This window comes from Petaurus breviceps, unplaced genomic scaffold (genome assembly GCF_028583685.1).
Source record: "Petaurus breviceps papuanus isolate PSGF00001 unplaced genomic scaffold, PetGlider_PUasm1.0 90779, whole genome shotgun sequence".
Lineage (NCBI taxonomy): Eukaryota > Metazoa > Chordata > Mammalia > Diprotodontia > Petauridae > Petaurus > Petaurus breviceps.
Window position 1 is genome coordinate 6468479 of NW_027187344.1, and position 22142 is coordinate 6490620.

Below are 22142 nucleotides of genomic sequence, written 5' to 3' on the forward strand. Positions count from 1 at the left end.
GATGAAAGTTGAGTTTTAGGAAGATTAATGTGGAAGCCATGTATACTCTAGCTTGAAATGGTGGTAGGGAAGGAATGGAGGTAGTATGAGCAGTTAGTTGCCCATCACAGTAGTTTAGATGTTAGGTTTGGCCTGAACTAAGATATTGGCAGCAGGAATGGAGAGAAAGGGTAAATAGGTGAAGACATTTGTAAGATCTCTGTGACCTGCTACAATCAGAGCAAATGCTGAGTTGTTCCTCCTTACCTACATAATCTAGTCCCTTTGAGTTGCTTCTATGAGGTCCAAGAGACTCACCAGCTAACTTTGTGATGGGGAGAAAAGTATGACAGTGAGGAAGAAACCTCCTCCCCTAATCTATTTAATACTAATCTAGATAATACTTAGTTTTATGTTGACTAGCGAGTTTTTGTTGGCATCTAGTTCTGTATAGGTAGTATTCTGTGCTACTATGACTAAATATATTTGAGGAGCATTAAAACACCTAAATGTCTTGCTTGGAATTTCGCACTGAATTTTCTGCTATTCTTAATAAATCTTCAAAAGTCCATGTGTAGCCCCTAGCATTTTCGGAAAAGGCAAACCACATGTAATCAGATCAGCAATCTAAGAATGGTTTTTCTGAAATTGGGGGGCCAGGCAAGTTTTTTTTCCTGAGTAAAATCTAATTGGAAATAGAATCTAATGGTTTCCTGAAATGCACCAGGGCAGAATGCTGAGGCAGCTGTCTAAATGGCCAAAGAAGTCACTATACACATTTGGAGAACATTAAATAGCCTAAATGTATTGTTTGTAACTTTCCCTTGAATTTGCTGCTCTTACAGCTCTCCTGAGGGGGTGTGTGTGTGTGTGTGTGTGTGTGTGTGTGTGTGTGTGTGTGTATGTGTGCAAACAACATAAAATAATTGGAACTCCAGAATAGTCAGTGAGCAAGGACAGTTTTGTTTAATTCCTTTTCAGCTACTTCCTCCTTCACCAAGGAATCTCTGCCAACAAACTGTAGACAGTTTAAATACTGAGGTAATTTGTCACTCTGAACCTTGAGACCCAGTGGAACCCCAGTGCCAGTGTTCCAGTTTGGGAATTGGTGTAATTTGCGATAAACTATTTTCCTAAGCATCTAAGTGATTAAAAATCTCCTCACATTATAGATAGAGGTGAGGCAGAATTGGGGTAGGGAGAGAAGAGAGAGCAAGTACCAAAATGCTTTTGGAGAGTCCTCTTTCTAAGCTAAATATAAATGCCACAGACTAACAAAAGGTCAGTGGCCTAAGTCTTCACTCTGGAAAACCAATCCCAGGGCTTCTAGTCCAACCCTGTTAGGTTGGGTATTGAGTCTGCTGAGTCAATAAATAATTCTCTGAGTAAGTCTAGCAGCTATATTTGACTAAGAAATGAGTATAAGTTATCCAGATGTGCATAGACCTATAGGACATATGTTAGTGTATCCTCCTGATGAATTATGAATTATCAAAAGTGTGAGATTTTATATCATAAGTCTATAAATATAGTGAAGTCCATCCATATTAGATGTAAAGCAGAGATGGTATGACCAACAAAATGGAGAACTAGATATTATCTCTGATCCTTGGGACCTCTCAAATCAAAATAGGAATTATGTGCCAAAGATGAAGCAATGTTAGCTATCTCCATAGTTTAGTATACCAGGTCCCTAAACAAGGTTAAAAACTTGATGGAATAACACCATAGAAGGCAAATGTTCCCCAGTCCCTAATGAACACTCATTCAGCGTCCCCTCCTGCACTGCCTACCACATTCCTAGCAGTAGGACTGCACAAGCCAACTCATGTCCTTGCAACAGATCTCAGCTCCACACCCTGATTCTCCCTCCCCCTGCTGCGGGGCTGCAGAAATCCAATCTCTAAGCAGTATTAATTTTCTCAGGCTGTAGGAGAGAAGAAGAATAGAAAATGGGCAAGACAGGTGTCTGCACTTTTAACAGAACTCTCTATCCTAATCCCCCTCCCCACTCCCCAATACCTTTGAGATCCAAACTCCAAATATCAGAAATTTGCTCAAGCCCCCATAACCCTGTGGCATCATTTTGTGCTATAACTCAACTGGGCCCAAGGAGGAGAATAAGGAAGGAGCCATATGTATGGGGCAGTGTGACTCTCCACTGAACCTAAAGGACAGAGCCCAGCATTCAACTGGGGCCAGTTCTGTTCTCCAAAAAAGTTACTGGAGTCAAAGACTGAGACAGGTGAACCGTAAATCACCCAGCATAGGAAAAGCTTGAATTGGTTTTGAGATCCCATCTGGAAAGAAACTGCCATCAGAGGAGAGGGAGTCAGAAAGTGAGCAATAGTGGAAAATAAGGGGAAAAAACCCAACAGAATTCAGATCTCAAGAGAAAGAAAACTCAGAGACTTGGAGAATAAGCAGATTAACCAATAGAGAAAACTTTAATGGAAGGAAATGTGCCTTTTAAGTAGGCAGCATTTATAAATAAATACTGCAAAACAAAGAAAAATTACTCTACTTAATGAAGCAGAGGACCTTATGAATCTTAAAGAGTATATAGAACCATAGGACACTTTTCCTGAATCGTTTAAAAGAGGAATAAGAATTGTAATAGCAGAATTTATGACCTGCATGGTGTAAATAACTGACAGAATTGAAAACATATCCATACGAGCAATTCTTACCGAAGAAACAAAAGAAAAGATAATTGATTGGGAATGCAAGTACACAGAAGTAAAGGATATTTCGGAAGAAGGGGAGCAGAAGGCAATAACATTAAAAAAAAAAAACCATGATCTCCATATAATTAAAATATATTGATCTTGAAGATAGGATGCATATATACAATATACAGATTATAGGTTTTCAGAAGCACATAACAATCAGAACATCATAATGTGAGAAATAATAAAAGAAAACTTCCCAAGATTTTTGAACAAAGAAAACAAAGTATCACTTGAAAGAATCTATAGGGGGAAAAACAAACCTGGAGACTGAAAACTCTAAGATACATAGTGGTTAACTTAACAGTCCCATTGAGAAACAATAAATTCTATCCTGCAAGTGACCAAGAGAATAATCTTCAAATATAAGTGAAAGAAAATTTAATAACACAAGATTTCTGCACCCACCAGAAGACTTAGAAGAGAATGGAATAATGTATTCTGAATGGATTAAACTATCCAATAAAAATTTTAAAACTGACAGATTGGATAAAAAGGCAGAATTCCACAATTTGTTGCTTACAATAAATACATTTTAAAAACAAAGACATACACAGAATAAAAATGAGAGACTGGAGTGAATCCAAAAAAAGAACAATTTATACAATAATAACGATGTATTGTAAGGACAAACAACCTTGAAAGACTTAAGAACTCTGATCACCACAATGACCAACCATAATTACATAGAACCAATAATGAAGCATGCTACCAACATTCTGACAGAGGAACTGACTCAGGGTGTGTAATGAGACTTTTATTTTTTTGAAACAGCAGACGAAAGAGGTTGGGGATGTTTTTATTTGTTTGTTTTGCTTGACTAGGCATATTTCTTACAAAGAAGTTCTCCCCCCACTCCTTCCCTAGTAAAGGGAAGAAAAAATTAATTTTTGTTAACTGGGGAAAACGATAAAATGTAAGTGATTTTTAAAAAGATAATCATAAACATTTTTAATCACTTTTTTAAAAAAGCAATTGGGGTTAAGTAACTTGCGCAAGGTTACATGGCCAGTTATTTTTGGGTGTGGTGCTAAGTATCTGAGCCTGGATTCAATCTCCAGGTCATCCTGACACTGGGGCTGGTGCTCTTACTTGCTGAGCCCCCTGGCTACCCCTAAGCAATTGGGGTTAAGTAACTTTCTCAAGGTTACATGGCCAGGTGTTTCTGGGTAGGTGCTAAGTGTCTGAGCCAGGATTCGATCCCCAGGTCATCCCGACACTGGGGCCGGTGCTCTTACTCACTGTGCTACCTGGCTGCCCCAACATTTTAAATTCTAATGAAATTGAGAACACTAAGGAAAGAAGAGTACCTTTAAAAGTATACTAATAACCAAACTATTAGCAGAACATATAGAGATCTTAAATAATTCAATCTCAGAAACGGAAATAAAAATATCTGCAAAAGAACTACCAAAAGGTTAGGGGTGGGGGAGGTGACTCTTTGTCCTGATGGATTTATGGGAAACTTCTAGAAGACATTCTTTTATTTTTTTTCTAATCATTTATTTATTTATTTATTGTTTTCAACATTCGTTTTATAAAATTTTGAGTTCCAGATTTTCCCCCCTTCTTCACCTCCTCCCTCCCCAGCACAGCATGCAATATGATATAGGCTACACATGTACAACCATGTTAAACATATTTCCACATTAGTCATGTTGTGAAAGAAAAATCAGAACAAAAGGGAAAAACCACCAGAAAGAAAAAACTGTAAAACAAAACAACAACAAAAAAAGAAAATAGTGTGCTTCAATCTGCATTAAGGCTCCATAGTTCTTCCTCTGGATGTGGATAGTGTTTTCTATCATGAGTCTTTTGGAATTGTCTTAGATTATTGTATTGCTGAGAAGAACCAAGTTCGTCAAAATTGGTCATCACACAGTTATTGCTGTTACTGTGTATAATGTTCTCTTGGTCCTGCTCACTTCATTCAGCATCAGTTTATTCATAAGTCTTTCCAGGTTTTTCTGAAGTCTGCCTGCTCACCATTTCTTACAAAACAATAGTATTCCATTTCATTCATATACTACAACTTGTTCAGCCATTCCCCAATTGATGGGCATCCCCTCAATTTCCAATTCTTTGACACCACAGAAAGAGGTGATATAAATATTTTTGTACATGTGGATCCTTTTTCCTTTGTGTGATATCTTTCCGATACAGATTTAGTAGTGGTATTGCAGGATCAAAGAGCATACACAGTTTTATAGTCTTTTGGGCATAGTTCCAAATTGAACTCTAGAATAGTTGGATCAGTTGGCAACTCTGCCAACAATGCATTAGTGTTCTAATTTTCCCACATCTCCAACATTTATCATTTTCTTTTTTTGTCATCTTAGCCAATCTGATAGGTATGAGGTGGTATCTCAGAGTTGTTTTAATTTACAGTTCTCTAATCAGTAGCGAGTTAAGTATTTTTTTCATATGACTATAGATAGCTTTAATTTTTCATCTGAAAACTGCTTGTTCATATCCATTCACCATTTATCAATTGGGAGATGACTTGTATTCTTAGAAATTTGACTCAGTTCTCTATATATTTTAGAAAGGAGGCCTTTAGCAGAGACATTGGCTTTGTGTAAACCCTTTTTAATTTAATGTAATCAAAATTATCCATTTTGGATTTTATAATGTTCTCTGATTCTTGTTTGGTCATAAATTCTTCCTTTCTCCGTAGATCTGACAGGTAAACTATTCCTTCCTTTCCTAATTTGCTTGTGGTATAACCCTTTATGTCTGAATCACATCTTTGTTTTGAACTTATGTTGGTATAAGGTATAAAATGTTGGTCTATGCCTAGTTTCTGCTGTATTATTTTCCAGTTTTCCCAGCAGTTTTTGTCAAAAGTGAGTTCTTAGCCCAGAAGCAGAATCTTTGATTTTATCAAACTGTAGATTACTGTAGCCATTGACTATTGTCTCTTATGGGAGAGACAATAAATTATTAAATTATTATTTAAATTATTCCACTGATCTGCCACTCTATTTCATAGCCAGTACCAAGTAGTTTTAATGATTGCTACTTTGTAATATAGTTTTAGATCTAGTATGGATAGGCCACGTTCCCTTGCATTTCTTGTCATTAATTCCCTTGATATTCTGGAGCTTTTGTTCTTCCAGATGAATTTTGTTATTTTTTTCTAGCTCTGTAAAATAATTTTTGGATAGTTTGATTGGTATGGCACTGAATAAGTAAATTAATTTAGGTAGAATTGTCATTTTTATTATGTTAGCTCAGCCTTCCCATGAACAACTGATATTTTTTCGAGTTATTTAGATCTGACTTTATTTGTGTGAAAAGTGTTTTGTAATTGTGTTCATATTCTTCCTGGGCTTGTCTTGGAAGGTAGACTCATAAATATTTTGTATTGTCTATAGTTACTTTAAATAGCCTTTCTCTTTCTATCTCTTGCTGCTGGGTCTAGCAACTTTTAAAGAACAATTAGTATCTATGCTACATAAATTATTCTCAAAAATAAAAAAAGAAAGCACTTACCAGAATTCTTTTATGAGACAAATGTAATTCTAATACCTAAACTAGCAAATGATAAAGCACAAGAGAGCTATAGACCAATATCATTAATGAATATCAATTTTAAAATTTTAAACTAAATCCTGTCAGATTATAATTGTTTATTCATTTATTATGAACAAGTTAAATTCCTACTGGGGATACAAGGATGGTTCAACATTAAGAAGATAATCAGCATAATTAATCATATTAAAAACACCCCCCCCCCAATTCTAAAACCACATGATTATCTCATTGTAGAAAAAGCCTTTGACTAAGTACAACACTCATTTATACTAAAAATGCTACAAACTGTAAGCCTTTTTAGTATCAGGAAAAATATCTAAGTCCAAAAGCAAGTATCACATGTAACGGGAATATACTAGAACCTTTTCTAACAAAGATGGGAATAGAGCAAGGATGCCCATTCTCACTACTGTTTGATAGTATTCTGAAAATGCTATCAGTAGTAGTAAGAGAAGAGAAACAAATTAAAAGTGTACAAGACAGGTAAATAAGAAATAAAAACTCTCCCTATTTACTTATCATATGATGGTTTACTTGGAAGATCCTAGGGAATCAACAGAGCTAGTAATTGAGACAATTAATAGCTTCAGAAAAGTGATGGACTACAAAATAAACTTTCAGAATCAACTTCGTTTCTACATAGTAATAATTTTTTTTTTTAAGAAATCAGGGCAATAGTAGAAAGCAAAATCCCATTCCAACTAACTATAAAATGCACAAAATAGCTGGGGATCAATCTGTTAAAGCACACAAAAGACTTATAGATTCAATTACAAAGTGCTCCTTAAAGAAATAAAGGAATGACTAAAATAGCTAAAGAACTAGCCAGTACTCATAGCTGGGCTGTGCCAATATAATAAAAATGACAATACTACCAAAGTTTATTTTTTAATGCTATAGCAATTAAATTATCAAAGAGATACTTTATGGAACTTTTAAAAATGATATATTTCATTTGAAAGTAGAAAAGATGGAGAACTTCAAGGTAAATGATGAAAAGAGGAAGAGATGAAAAAGGAATAGCATTTCATATCCTGTACTGTATCATAAAGCAGTAGTCTTCAAAGCTATCTGGTGTTGATTAAAAAAAAAACCCAAGAAGTAAATCAGTGGAATGAACTAGACAAGATAAAATTAGAAACAATGGAAGTCAGTAACCCAATGCCATAAATTAGAAAATAAATTACTTAAGAAAGAACTCCATGTTTTATTAAAATAAACTCTAGGAATACTAGAAAGCAGTCTGGCAGATATTAGACTTAGACTAGTACCTTGATATAGTCCATATTCTAAATAGATAAATAACCTTAATATTAAAGGTCATACTATAAAAAAATTAGAAGAGAAGCAGAGCATATACCTCTTCTTAACTAAACAGGGCATAGAGACAGTTACAAAACTTAAAATAGATAAATTTGATTGCAAATTAGCAAAGATGACTACTCAATATTGGGGGGGGTTGTGGGAAGATAGGTACATTGATGTATTATTTGGGGAGCTGTAAATTGCTATAACCATTTGGAAAAGCAACTTGGAATTATGCAAATAAAGTAACTAAAAGATCCATACTTTTTGGTGTAGAGATTTCATTTCTGAGCTTATAGTACAAGAAAGCCTTTGATAAGAAGACCCTATAAACAACAGAATATTTATAGCAGCACTTTTTTTGTGATAGCAAATAATTGGAAACAAAGTAGATACCCATTGATTGGGGAATAACCCAAACAAATTGTGGTATAGTCAATTTTGCTATAGTGAAGTTTTGTGTTCCTACAAATCACTGTACTGTGTAGAATCACAGAATAAAAAGCCACAGGACTTATGGGAAAAATGGGAAAAGGGATACAACACAGAAAACCTTCTTCAGTGACACATTAAAAAAAAAAGATGGGAACCTAAATAAATAAAATAGTAGTTCAACTATACATATGTTAAATGGTTAATGCATAAGTACTATAATAACTAGTGAAGGAATCTAGGTGAGTGGTGTGGGAAAATGGTGAAGTTAGGTAGGGGCCAACCCTGCACCATTTGCAGTTCTTACAGCAACAGAAAATATACTCTGTGTGTGTGTGTGTGTGTTTTTATATGTATCATGTGTGTGTGATACTCTTAAAAAGCTGAAGTTTTCTTGTGGAAATGGTCATCAGAAGGGTTGCAGCCTGTGAGCTATTGTGAAGACTTGGTGGAAGGAGGGATATCTGAAATCTGTTGGAAACTTGTAAAACCAGCTAAGAATAGGTGTGGTATGCCTCATAATCTCTAGTTGTCTCCCAGGTGCAGACAAAATCATGCATAAGCAAACCTGAAATTTGTGTAATGCCAAAACTATTCCTTAATATATCCATCATGTTGGAACAAATTCATGTTATTGTAGTATTGATTGTACATAAATGTAATGTAGTATTGCCATGCTATAAGAAATGATGAATGTAAATAATATAAAGAAACATGGAACAATCTCCATGAACTGATGCAGAGTAAAAGTCAAGCTGCCAAATAAGTAAACTTTACTTAAAAGTAAAGAGCCAAGAAAACAATATACACAGCAACAAAAATAGTATAGATGGACAAAAAAGAAATCACATATACAAGAAAATCAAAGGTGAATGTTGCAAAATGATAAAGAACAGGCTTGGCTTCAAAGAAGAGATTTAAGAAAATGCTTTCTTTTCCATTCCTTTATGGAGGTTGGAGGTTCACAGATGTTCCGCAATGAACATCCTCCTGGACTTTTACACTGTATTGACTTATTGTGGAGGCAATATTTCTAAAAAGACATCAATAAAAACATTTTTAAAATATGTAAAGCAGACCGGGATGATCACTTATGTCTTTATTGTGGCAAAAAGACCTCAGATTTGCTTTCCTAAGTGAATGGGACTTATTTGTACTGATTAGTACTAGCACTGACAGGCTAATAATTAACTTCTTTTGATCACTTTGTGAACCTTGTATAACCAGCTATGGGGGAGATGTAGCTTGTATATGTGCCTCAAATCTCAGCCACTGTAGACTCTTGTAAGTTTTTTATAGGATCTTTAAGCATATCCATGTTTCATCTATTTTAGTTGACCTGTTTTGACCCTTTGAAAGGATTTACAAATTAATTGCTGTAGTATAGTTATACTTTTTATTTTTTGAAAGAACAAATTCATTCATCCAAAATAACTTTAGTATGTTAAAGTTAATTGATTAATTAACATCCACTTATGTTCAAGTATTATAAGAAAATAGCTTAGAGTTTGAAATAAACAACTAGTTTATATTAACATTAAAATTTTAATCTTCAAGTTTTGCTTGATTTATTGATTTGAGTGATACATTTAAAAAGAGAAAGGAAAATTGAATCATGGACCTACAATCTCCATATCTTAGGGTTTTTTTTTAATACTCTGAATTTGTATAGCATTTGATTTGCAAAAGAGCAAAGTGCTTTACCAAATTTAAAATTACCCACATTTAAGCTAGCTTAAAATCTCTTCAACATTTCCAACTGACCTATAAAAATTAAATGCCATGCTTTTGTGGGTTGTATTTTCCTTTGCAAAATCACTTTGATGTGTGTTAACTCATTTTAACCTTCCCAGATTTTGTGAGGTAGATAGAACCTTTTAATTGCTTGTATTTCTGTATGTTATTTTATCTGTCTGCAAGCATTTCTTTGGGGTTTAGGATGAAGATTGACATCAGTTATTCTTCTGATTCCAGCAAGTGGGGGCAAGTAATGCAAGTAGTAAAATAGTGGGACAAAGCTAATCTCCAAGCTTAGTATGTACTAGATTCCTTCCAAAAAACGGGTGATTGTGCTAGGACCCATAGCTTTAGACTTTGGCCTTGACCCTCAACTCTGTACCTTTGCCAGTTATTTTTACATTGTTCTCTGGAGGAGCTTCCTCCCTTTTGTTCTATGCTCCTTTGTTTTTTTGTCTTTCTCCTGGGGGTTTATATCCTTCCTGTTCAGAACCATTGGTTGGCTGCTGATCTTTGTGTGTTAGGTTAATGATGTGTATTTGAGATTTATTTTTGTATCTATTCTGGCACCTTGCAATAAATGTTTGTTGAATGAGGAAGTTTGTGCTCTACTTCCAAAAAGACTTAAGGCAGGCTCACAGATAAACAGTGTGAGATAAGACAGTGAAAAATAGAGGCCATCTAAAGGAAACACCAGGGTAGCAGTTTCTGAGAGGCAATCTCAAACAGATTTTAGCGCATGGCCAATAAAGCTATCTGAGTTTTCTGGCAGGTGAGGTAGAAAGAGAGCTGGCATTGGGTTACGTTGTTTTTGTTTTCAGACAACAAAACGCTTGCAAATTCCTCTGCAGAGATCATTCTTTTTTCCTTCTAGAATTAGACTCATGCAGGAATTTAGTATGTGGTTCCATACATAAATATTTATTATCTTGGTTATCATAAAGATGATGAATATGTTCTTGGGAGTTAATGGCAATTGATACAGCCTTCTTTAGTTTTTCTTTAGATCAGTGATTAACCCAATTATACTACCGCACAATTTACCTAGTATTTTTTGTATGTCTTCTTGAGTTAATGACCCAGCTAATTTAAGACATTTAAATGTATTTTTATAATTATAGGATCACAGCCTAGAGCTGAAAAGGGCCTCAGAAGTCCTGTCATTTACAGATAAGGAAACTAAAGTAGATTAAGGGACTTAGCCAAGATTATGTATGTGGTAATTATCATCCATGGTGACTTAGTTCTTCATCAGGTTCTGCTTAAATTTGAGAGATTCCTCAATTTCAAATGCCAAAAATACTGAGGAATTTTATCCACTATTATGAGCTTTAGAGTTCTTATACTACAGACCTTCACAGCTGGCCCTGATAGAAATCAGAGTCTAAGGTAGACTTGTTGTTCAGTCATATCTAATTCTTCATGACCCCATGGGCAATAGCACGCCAGTGCCGTCCATGGGTTTTTTTTTTTTTTGCCATTTTCTTCTTCACAGAGTAGGCTACCAGTGGCCTATCAGACACTAAATTGCTGAACTTCCAACGGTGTTTGGATCAGTAAGTGATGTGTTTGCCATTTTAACTTGGTCAGATTCCTTCTTCCACATCTCCTTCCCCTCCTCCCTTCCAACTTTAGTAAAAGTTGCCAACAAAAAGTTGCCTGCTCACTCAGGCAGGCGTTTGGCTTCATTGGAACTGTTGCTCACTTCAATTAGTGGGTCAGAGAAAGGCATTTCTGAAGGATTCTTCTGAATTACTCATGGATATTTTTCCAGTGACTTTTGGATTTAAGTCCCAGATCACTTAAGCAGTATCAGTTCAGTTGCTTTTCACTCTGGGAAATGGGAAAGTGTAGTTATTTTTAGGAAGTGGGCCCATATGTTGTGAAAATAAAGAGGGAAATGCTACAGCACAGTCTCCCTAAAGTCCTTTAACTTTTTAGCCTTAACTTTTAAACTTTTTTTTGTAGGTATGATAGAAAACAACCTATAAATGACTATTTATATAGCACATTGAGTTTTCTTGTACTAGCCATAGACTTTAAAACTCATAACCAGAAGATTGACCATCAGCTGTTGCATTTTATTTTGGCCACAGCAGTTCATGAGGACAGCATTACTGAGGCAAGGAGGAGTTATGATTTGTGTCAGTGGAGGGAATTAGCTATATTGATAAAATGATAGCTCTTTCAAAGTGTTGAAAGTTTTTCATAGAATCTGAAATACAGTTTGCATTTTCACAATTTTACAGTTTATAAGCTTTGTATGCATCATTTCATTTGATCCTCTATAGCTGCTCAAACAACCTATTAAAGTGGCAAAACAGCTATCCCCATTTCACATATGAAGAAACTTTGGCTGAGAGAAGGAAAGGGTCCTGTCCTGGGTTGGGGAACCTGTGACCTCAAGGCCGCATGTGGCCTTCTGTGTTCTTGGGTGCGACCTTTTGACTGAGTACAAGTTTTACAGAACAAATCCTTTTATTAAGGGGATTTGTTCTGTGAAATGTGGATTCCATCAAAGGGCCTCACTTGAGTACCTAGAGGACCACATGTGGTCTCAAGACTGTAGGTTCCCCATCCCTGGTCTAGTCTAAAGTTATATGGTTGGTGAGTCATGGAACTATGAGTAGGTATCTCCTGATACCAAGTTCAGGGTTCTTTCAACTGCTTAACCACCCCAACTCCAAAGAAGAAGACTGTAGCAATCCTAAAATTTGCTATTTTTGAATGCCACTTACAGATTGACAACCTAAATTGTACGCAAGAGAAACATTTAAAAGTGCATAAGACTGTATGTGCAGGGCTCTGATTTCATTGGTCACATTACTATGCCTCCAAAAGCATAAAGCACTACACTAGAAACTGGAATTTCACAAAGGTGTAGTGTCTTAGGACCTTTATAATTTCCTAAGAAAGAAACTGCTACCATAAATTCTTGTTATTAGCAGAACAAAGGTGTTGATCAATAGCCTCTTGATCCCTCCAAACATTGTCTCAGGGTTTATATTTGACCAGATGGAAGCATGCTTCTCAGTATCTAGTGGGTCAATAAGATGAACCAAGATGAAGATAAGGTTCCTGAATCATCATCTATGTTTTATAGAGTTATTAGTGCAGGAGCCTTAGCTGTTTTCTCTAGACAAGCAAGTCGCTTTGTGTTTCAGATTTATACATAACAATTGTATCTCATTAGCCTGGATTTACACCACATAGACCAAGCATGTAAATAATTGAAACCTTCCAGAGCTGTGTTAAATCCTCAGTTGATTTTAAAAGGCGTTTATCTTGGTATTTCATTCTGTTCCTTAATCCCAATCTACACAATTGATTTTTTTCAGCTAATCTTTTAATCGTGTCTATGCATTGAAAGAAAACAGTTGTTCAGTTTTAATAGGAAGTACTGCACAATTCATTTCTGGTGGCAGTGGAATGAAAGGAGAGCAGGTTTTTTTTGTTGTTTTTTTGTTTTGTTTTGTTTTTAAGTTACTGAAATTCAGAAAGTTGACATCTATGCTGAAACTTCAGCTCTCTTGTTAGTTTATATGAACATAACAGAGAGTGAGCAGAATGGACCCAGGCTACATAAAAAGTGGATTGAGTGACATATTTTGTGATCGTTTTTTCAGATTGATTTCTAGAGATGTGTCATGGTTTTGATCACCATTTCATCCTGCATTATTAGTGAATTGAACTCTTAAAATGAATTAGTTATAATTTCATGTAGGAAAAATAGAAGAATGATTGGAATAATTTCATGTAGGAAAAATAGAAGAAAAATTATCTTATCTATGTACTTGCCTTAAGAACTAGAAATTTCTAAGTATGAATTAAACAACCATGTTAACTTTTGTGATCATGGGGTCTTTTCATGCCAATTTTTCAAGCCCAGAGGGAATGGGGTAGCTTGGTGAACATGTGAAACACGTTTAATATATTTTTATTTTTTTTCTCTCAGTCAGGAGTTTTATATTCTGATTTATGGTTTATGTTTTTTTTAAACAGAGAAATGCCTTATTGTATTTACATTTCTAGAAACTGATTAGCTGTTTGTAATGTTGCTTGACTACAAACCCAAGATTTCTGAAATATTCTCCAAATATCATTTATAGAACTATGAGAGGGGTTTGTAGACTTTTTAATAACCCCAAAGTGGAAAGATTTTTGGAAATTCACACTTTACAGTTTTGCTGTATTTAGAGCCCTTAGTATACAGATTTAAAAAAAATACCATCAGGTATTTATTGAGCACCTACTGTGGGCAAGGTGTAGTAGGCAATAGGAATCCAGAGACACATAAGAGACAACCATTTTGCATGAAAGAAGTATTCATTAGTAGGGCAAATAGGACAGAAACATAAAAAAAAGAACAAGTAATATGAGGCAGTATGTGCAAAATGAATACCCACTATAAAAATTGTTGTAGGAGTCCAGAGGAGAGGACAGTGTGATAGGCTTCCAAGAGGAAGTGGCACTTGGGACAAATGGGGAAGGCAGAATTTTAACTAGCATTGAAAAGCAAGAGGACATTTCATGTAAGGGGGAACAGAGCTGGAAAGAGGTTGGTCCTATGCCCCTCTATGTCCTTTTCCCATACTGTCACTTCTATATTTTGGTGGGTCTGTGAGCTGATTAGTTTAGATAATGATAGTAATAAAAACTTATTATAGCTATTACTTGTATGAGGCTTTAAGATTTTACATACATTATCTCATTCGATCCCTAAGGACAACAAGATACTAAAAGTAATAGGATCTCTCTTTAATTTTACTGGAGTTCACTAAGATTAATTGATTTGTCTATAGTAGCCATTGGGGGTGGAATTCAAACCTCAGTCTCTTCTAATTCAGAATCCAGCCCTTTTCCCGATACACCGTGGTATACTGGTGCATTGTCATAACCTGTCTATGCTTTCTCATCCTACTTTGGTCTTCCTGTGCCCTTCACAGTTTTTTTGTAGTGGATCTACCTCACATACTGACTGGATGCCTTCTTAGCTCATAGGATCTAGAGCTGGAAGGGATTTTAAAAGTAGTCTGTTGTAACCCCTCCATTTTACAAGTAAGGAAACTGAGGCCCACAGCCAATAAGTGACGAACCAGAAGTCACAAGTAGGACATAGCAGAGCTGAGATTTGAATTGAGGTCCTCTAACTACAGGTCTAGTCCTCTTGCCACTGTACTAAAGGCCTTTTTTTGTGGATGTGGATATTTTGTAGAACCAGGCTACTCCGTTTTCTGAACACACTTGTCCTTGTTGATGTATTTTAAATTACTTGTTACAAGTCATTGTGTGTGAGTCATGTGTATAACATTCTGCCCCTCTGCATTGTCTTTCCACTTTTGGGTCACCTATGATTTTGATTCTTTAGTATCCCATGATTGGGAACAATATCACATTGGTAGAAGGCTGTTGTGTAAGGGGAGCGGCTTCAGATTATATAGTTTCCCATAGTAATCCAATCTATTTCTCTCCTTCTATTCAACTGTCCATCTGAAGTACCTGTTCAGTATGCATTTACAAAAGGAGTAAGTTAATGGGCTCCCTTTCCAACTGCATACTATAATAATCTGAGAGATATTCATGGTTTTTTCCTTTTGTTTTTCCTGTTTGGGTTGCTTGATTGATTTCTTTTCATTGGTTTTAAATCTTACAAGTTCCTGTAGTGTTTTGTGTCATGTTGCAGTTGGCAAAATATCATATCAGTAGGAACACTTTAAGAACCTCGTTGTCTATATGGGATTCCTCTTTCACTTACACTCCATATAATGGTGAACACCATGGGTGAGCATATATCTACTTGTTTTGCACTTTGCTTTCAATTTATAACCAAAGAATTATTTAACAAGTTTACCTTTGTGCTTACATATATCAAAGAATCTTGTATGATCTTAACAGACAGGTTCAAGGACTTCATTGGATCGGGATTTTCACTCTTTCAAATTGAGTACTTTTGGGGAGTGAACAAAAAGTAATATCTTGCATTCTGTGTAGCTTGTAGTCATTTATGGGACTATGAAAATTTGATCTGCTGTGGAAAATCATTCACAAAAATCTCAAGACACATCCCCATTTTCTTTGGATAGTTTCATAAAGATTTTATAGAGAAGAGAAAATAAGCATATGGGTAGATAGTTGCCTTTATTGGGTAATGATAGCTTCTGCATCTATGAACATTAACTTTTTTTTTGTAATTTCCACTATAAGATAGTTTGAAAATAGATCCCTAAAAGCCTTTTTAATTGTTGCCTCCAGCTCAGATTTCTTCACTTTTGTATTTGGTCAGGTCCTGCTACTCTTCCTGAGGTAATTTTCTTTTGTGCCATTTCCACGTCCTCACAGGGCACTGAATTGTTAGAGCCTAAATATGATGGTTTCACTGACATCAAATTTCTCCCATGTCACAATTTCCTTGCTCTCCTTCTAGTTTTAACTTTTCACCCTTACTATTATTGTTTTATATGTGTATGTGTTAATAGTATATCTGAAATAATAAGTATTAGACTTAAAAGAAATAGGTATATTTGCTAGTGGGGAAATAAGCATATAATTTCAGAACCGGAAAAGGAACTTTAGAATATAAATATACAGTGCTAGAACATATAATGTTAGAGCTAAAGGAAACTATGGAGAACATCTGTCCCAACTATCTCATTTAATGGGTTTAGGAGATGGAGATCTACAGAGGCTATGTCACCACTGTCCTAGAAAGGTTACTCATGCAGATAGAAATAAGTGAAAGTCACACATAAGTGTAGGTGGTTGGAGAAAAAGAAGAAATATTTTTCTGCTAAAAGGGTAATAATATAATAACAGAAATCTTATTTTGGCAGGAAATGTTTTCAGAAAATAAATCCAATTTTTCCAGTTCTGCTTTCTTCTTTCATACAGTCTTTATCAAATGACAATTTTGTTGATAAATTTAGTGTGCTGTTGGGACTTTTGTGTGGATTGGGCCTACCCTCAAAAGGAGAAAAGATTTTACAGTTTCCATTCATTCTCATTAAAACCAGAACACTGGCATCTTAAATTTAACATCTTGTTCCAGGAATTTTAAGTAGTCAGATTGTATGGAAGTGGGTCTTATTAATTGCAAATGGGCTAGACATCTGTTCACTAACATGGGATTTTTTTCTTTAAGCTCTGTTGTGTTTTTATATATGATACAGCAACCATGCTTTAAGTTAAGGTTGTCAGTGTTGTTGTGAAATCAGAATTTTCAGTAGCTTATAATGAAACCATAAAAATGCTTTTCAGACTGAGTCTTAGGCTACAGGGCTTTGATCTGAGAGCACTTAAGTGGTTTAAGTTGATAGATTTTATCTCCAGTCTATTAAGCAGATACTGCTTGCCCTATGTGACTTTTTAGGTACATGCCCTCCTGATCTGGTGCCAGTTCTGTGTCGAGGGCCCAAGTGAATAGAGGTGATTGTTCTGGGCCTGGGCCTTGAGGATGACCTCTAACTGTTGTCTAATACTTATTGCTGGTAAATGACTTAAGGAGGCAGCCATTGGGAAAGTTGGTAATGTCTCAGTTGGTACTTAAAAAAAATATCTGCAGCTCATATACATTTAGTCATAACATGTCACTGAGGCAAATCAGGTTGGTTTGCCTCTCCTTCCTTATACACAGCCCTCCAGCTGCCAGTGGCATTTATTTTAGTCCCTTTGTGACATTGCTCTTTCTTTTCAGGGTTGCAACTGATATTTGTCATAATGTAATTTCACTAGTATAAAAATATTAGGGCATGAGGCATGGTAGAGTACACAGTGTGCTTTGTCTCAGTTTCTGTGTAATCCTAATGGTTGGTCCTTTTAAGGTTTATAATTAGATTCTCATCAAAGCAAGACTACCCTTTTTCTTCTATTGCTAGTTTCTATTTCCTGATGATGGATGAAATGTATTTGCCTCAAGAGTAGACAATCCCAGAGAAGTCTGGTGAGAGAAACACTAGACTGGGAGTCAGAATGGTTGAAGATTGCCAAGACTCATTGCTCCTTTTGCTGTGTTATCTTGAAAAAATTACAAGACCTGTGTGCCTCTATTTTTCCACATTAGAAATAAAAATATCATCATGGAATCACAGAGCTAGTGACCAGCATAGATGACAGATAATCCAGTTTAAAGTGACTAAAATGTTCATATACTTTGACCCAGAAATCCTATTGCTAAATATATCGTAGGGAGATCAAAAATGAAAGAGTTGTATAACTTGGGACTCTGAGTGAGATGGTTGCAGGTGGCCAAGTCACGGGTGCCCAACTCATCCATACTCATTGCTTGGGAACCAGTATCTGCTTTGGCCAGTGTTTCATATTGTATGACCAAAATGTACAGTGCTGTCCTTGAAAGCTGCCAAGGCCAAGTCTTTAAGCAACAAAAAACTTCCTTTCCAAATTGAAAGTCATTAAGCTTTCATTCCTCTCTTGAATCCCTTGAATCCAGAAGTGTGGAAGACCAAAGATACCAGCTCAATTTTACCAAAGTTTCACTTTGGTTTGGACTTTTTCTCTAACAATTCCAGAGTAAACAAGTACTGTATATTTTAAGCTCAGACTTGTTAGCCAGCTTGTTTGGGGTGTCCTGTAGTCATTTTAAGTCACCATTGCCATAGATGCAGGTTTCACATATATAGTGACCATGACAGCCTCATATTCGCTTTGCGTGTCATGCTGCTTTATAACTCTGAGGTTTCCTTCCCAAGATGCATTTGGCATGGATCCAGGGGCACCAAAGTGTTGCTTACAAATGTTCCTTAGGACTGTAGGTCTCCTTAGACCACTAACATAAATCAGTGACCTGTTGATCTTGGAAAACAAAGTTGACAGCCTTCCTTATCAGGGCAATATAAGCAGAGCCAAAGCAAAGTACTAGTTGATAGTGAGGTAAGGATTTTGAAGTATTTTTTTTTTGTTTTTGTTTTTGTTTTTGTTTTTTTTTTTTGCAAAAATGAATCTTCTTGGCTCATATATTCTCTAATGACATATTTAGTCCTTTCCATAGCGTGTGCAGGATGCAACACCCCTGTGGTGATATTTTTCTCCTTCAGTCTTTTCCAAAAATGTTAAATTATTTCCTTGTTGGTTTTCAGAAGGAAATCTTGCCCACAAGTGTTAATAGTGTTCTTCCACTGAACCTCAGAGGCTACAACATCTTTCATGTAGTTCACATCAGCCTTGATCCTGGATATCCAGTCCTAGACAGCTGACTCCATCTTAGAGGCAAGGAAAGCATTGAGGGTAGCAGTGCACTAACCCCCCCTCCCCAATATTATCCTTCGACTGGCAATTACCTTCTCATTCACGTGAATATAGTAAACATTTTGGAGCATCTAAACTATCCTAAAGAATCTCCCAAAGGTATCAGTGTCTTGGTGTATGACCACTCATAGGACAAAGGAAACTAGACTTTTTTTCACAGAGAAGCTGTTATGTAGTGACTTTGGAGAAAGTATTCCTTGTGAGAGAGTCTTCCAAATGATGACATTAATGCCTTCTCTCACATAAATATTGACCTCCTTTCTATGACATTCAATTACTGGTAACTTCGACCGATATTATTGATGATGGATCAGCAGGACAAAGAGCACTGCATTCTCCACAGAAATGACAAAAACATAATGCCTTCCAAAGTTCATTATTTTGATTCTTCAAGGGAAAAAGTCCCTCTTCAGGGACTAAGAGGAGATCAGTTCCCAAAACTGTAAGTCACCTGGCCTCTCTCTTTCTTTTTTGGAATATCTTGCATTGGGACAACTTCTCAGCTTTGTTTACTTGTTCAGCCTCCAAAGAGGACGTCTTTTAATTAATAGTTACTCTCTAAATCAGTTTCTAGTCCATCCCCTGGCTTCAGCATTTGGTAACAATACTTTTGTCTCTTTATGTGTGGTGTGTGTTTCTGCACGGCACTCTCTTATTATCTATCTTGGGAATCTGGGAGTGGTGGGAGAGTGCAGACTTTTTCTTGTCACTTCCTTCCGTTCCACAGGAATAATGACAGTAGAGGTAAGCAGTGCAGCAATGCCATTCATACACCCCTCATCTGATACAAAGCAACAGAAGCTATTAGGGAAGACAGGTTTCTATCAGCTATACAATAATGTCAGGGTGGGCTGTCCTTCAAGACTGTGGATCCAATTCTAAGACCTACAGCTTCCCTAGCGTTTTTCAGATCTAGTTGTTTAGAAGTGAACCTGCTGCCAGTTTACAATTATTCTTGCCCCTGCAGTAGCTACCTTAGATAAGGAGAGCATTCAGAAAAGTTGGGACCTCTTGGTGTGCTTGTGTCTGTGTTACTAGTGGAGAGGAAGGTGATGGGGAGGAGATAAATGAAAATTGAAAAAATAGAAAAGAGGTAATTATGCTTTCAGAAGAAAAAAGCCATCAGATACCAAGGGAAACCACTCTAGTTGATGAGGGTAATACTGGGATTTTTTGGTTTTGTTTTTAATTGGGAAATATATTTAACACTTTCTGGAATCAAAAAGACAGAACTTTTCTGTCATTAGGAACAAATCAGTCTGTCAGTAGACCATGCTTTGTCCTTTTTAATAAAAAGATGGATCTGCTGGGGCGGAGCCAAGATTGCGGAGTAGAAGCAGGAAATTCTGTGACTTCCCCACACAACCACCTCAAATACTTATAAAATATGACTCTAAACAAATTTTAGAGCTACAGAACCCACAAAGTGACAGAGAGAAGCAAATCTCCTGCTGAAGGCAGCCTGGCAGGCCAACAGGAAGGGTCTATCGCACCAGACTGGGAGCCAGGCACAATCCCACATGAGCCTGACCAGCAGCACAGACTGTCCAGAGAAGACTTCAAGGAGAGTGAATCACCAGCAGCTGAGGCAGTTTCCAGACTTCTCAACCCACAAACGCCAAAGAGAAAGTAAAAGGTCAGTCAGGAACTCTGTTGGAAAGGAAGGGCATGGTCCGGCCCCTGCCTCCAGTTGAGAGGGGGTGGAGTCACGGTGGCAGCAGTTGCAGCATCTGCTAGGTAGCTGCCTCAGAAACTCCTGGCCTACAGATCATAGGGGGACCAAGCAACCATCCAGAGGGTAATTGCTCTTGCTTTGATCTGCTTAGATCTGGGTCATTTTCTTGGGTTATGGTCCTGGGGGAGAAACACCAGTTTGCCAGTGTGGTGTCTCTAGAGAGGGTGCCCTCCTCAGACCTCTGACAACATTTGTAAAAACCCCAGCGATTTGGGACAAAGCTCTATCTACTCTCTGGAAGCAAGAGTGCTAACTGTGGCAGAAAGCTCAAAAGTCAAGTAATTGACTGGCAACATGAGCAAGCAGAAAAGCACAAACAGACCATAGAATCCTTTTTTGGGGACAAAAAGGATCAGAGCATGGAACAGGAGGAAGACAATGAAATCAGAACTCCTGCATCAAAAGCTTCCAAGAAAAATATGAATTGATTACAGGCCATGGTGGAGCTCAAGAAGAATTTTGAAAATCAAGTAAAAGAAGTGGAGGAAAAACTTGGAAGAGAAATGAGAATGATGCAAGAAAAACATGAAAAGAGAGTCAACAACCTGACTGACGAAAATAATACCTTAAAAAATAGACTAACTGAAATGGCAAAAGAGGCCCAAAAAGCCAATGAGGAGAAGAATGCCTTAAAAAGCCAAATTTGCCAGGTGGAAAAGGAATTTCAAGAACTCACTGAAGAGAATAATTCCTTCAAAAAATTGGATCTGCTGTTTCATCACCAGTGGGGCACAGGTTAAATATTATTTCTCCAGAAATGATAAGAATTTTCTACTCATTCATCACTACTTCCTCCCTGAATCCCTCTTGTGACCAGTGACTTGGATTTCAAAGTAGCTGGCAAGGATTAGGGTATTTATTCTGCAACCATAGAACAGAACAAAAGCTAACTTGACTAAAATACGGAGTGAACCTAAAACTATGGCCTCATTAGCTCCAGTCAGCTAGCCATAGGCATCAAAATGTTGTTCCTTCTAAAAAGAGAATTAGCCAATAATTTTCAGTCTCCATTATAACCATTTAGTGATATTACTTGCTAGCTGTCCCCTTATTAGCAGAATATGCCTTGTTAACCAAAAGAAAAGATCACCAGTTTACCTTTAATATGGGGAAATCATTCAAAGCACTTAATTTGTGTTGATTTTTTTATCAGTGCGCTATTGCAATTAAGTTAGATTAATGAAAGGTAAATTCCAGTCTATACAGGGGGGAAAAAACTCTTGTAAAGAACCTAATTAGCATGTTTGTTTGTTTTAGCCTCTCATGGCTTAATTGCATCTTATCTTGCTATTTACAAACAGGCATCATTAAAGAGTAATGAGTGTGTGAAGAGAGAGCATTTATATCCCCACCAAATGAGATAACAGGAAGGGGAGGAGAGAGATTGAAAGTCTATTGCTTTGTTGATACTCTTCTCATACAGTGAAGGT

The 22142-nt window shown here is 36.5% G+C and overlaps 1 protein-coding gene and 1 pseudogene across 1 annotated transcript in view; one reads left to right on the plus strand and one right to left on the minus strand.

Moving 5' to 3' along the window:
* MED27 (mediator complex subunit 27) overlaps positions 1 to 22142 on the plus strand; it is a 256004-nt gene that overhangs the window by 185027 nt on the left and 48835 nt on the right. The gene's annotated exons all lie outside the window — the stretch shown is intronic.
* Positions 18460 to 19367, minus strand: LOC138147019 (N-acetyllactosaminide beta-1,6-N-acetylglucosaminyl-transferase-like; annotated as a pseudogene).